Raw genomic sequence first — 251 nt, forward strand, 5'->3', positions numbered from 1 at the left:
GAGCCCCGAACTGTTAATGTAACCCTAGCCGAGGTACCCGCTGAAGTCGATACGGACGTGAAAATGCTCGACGCCCCTGAACAAGGGCATACCTCTGAACAAGAAGGAGACGTCGACATGGAAGAGGTCCCTAAACAAGGACACCCTCTTGATGAGTTAGATCCCCGAATAATTGACTCTGAACCAAATGCGACCCTAATGGAAGAATTGGAGACTTTCCCCGTCAACCCAGAAGACCCCAGTCAGGTCTT

This window comes from Olea europaea, unplaced genomic scaffold (genome assembly GCF_002742605.1).
Source record: "Olea europaea var. sylvestris unplaced genomic scaffold, O_europaea_v1 scaffold1075, whole genome shotgun sequence".
Taxonomy (NCBI): Eukaryota; Viridiplantae; Streptophyta; class Magnoliopsida; order Lamiales; family Oleaceae; genus Olea; species Olea europaea.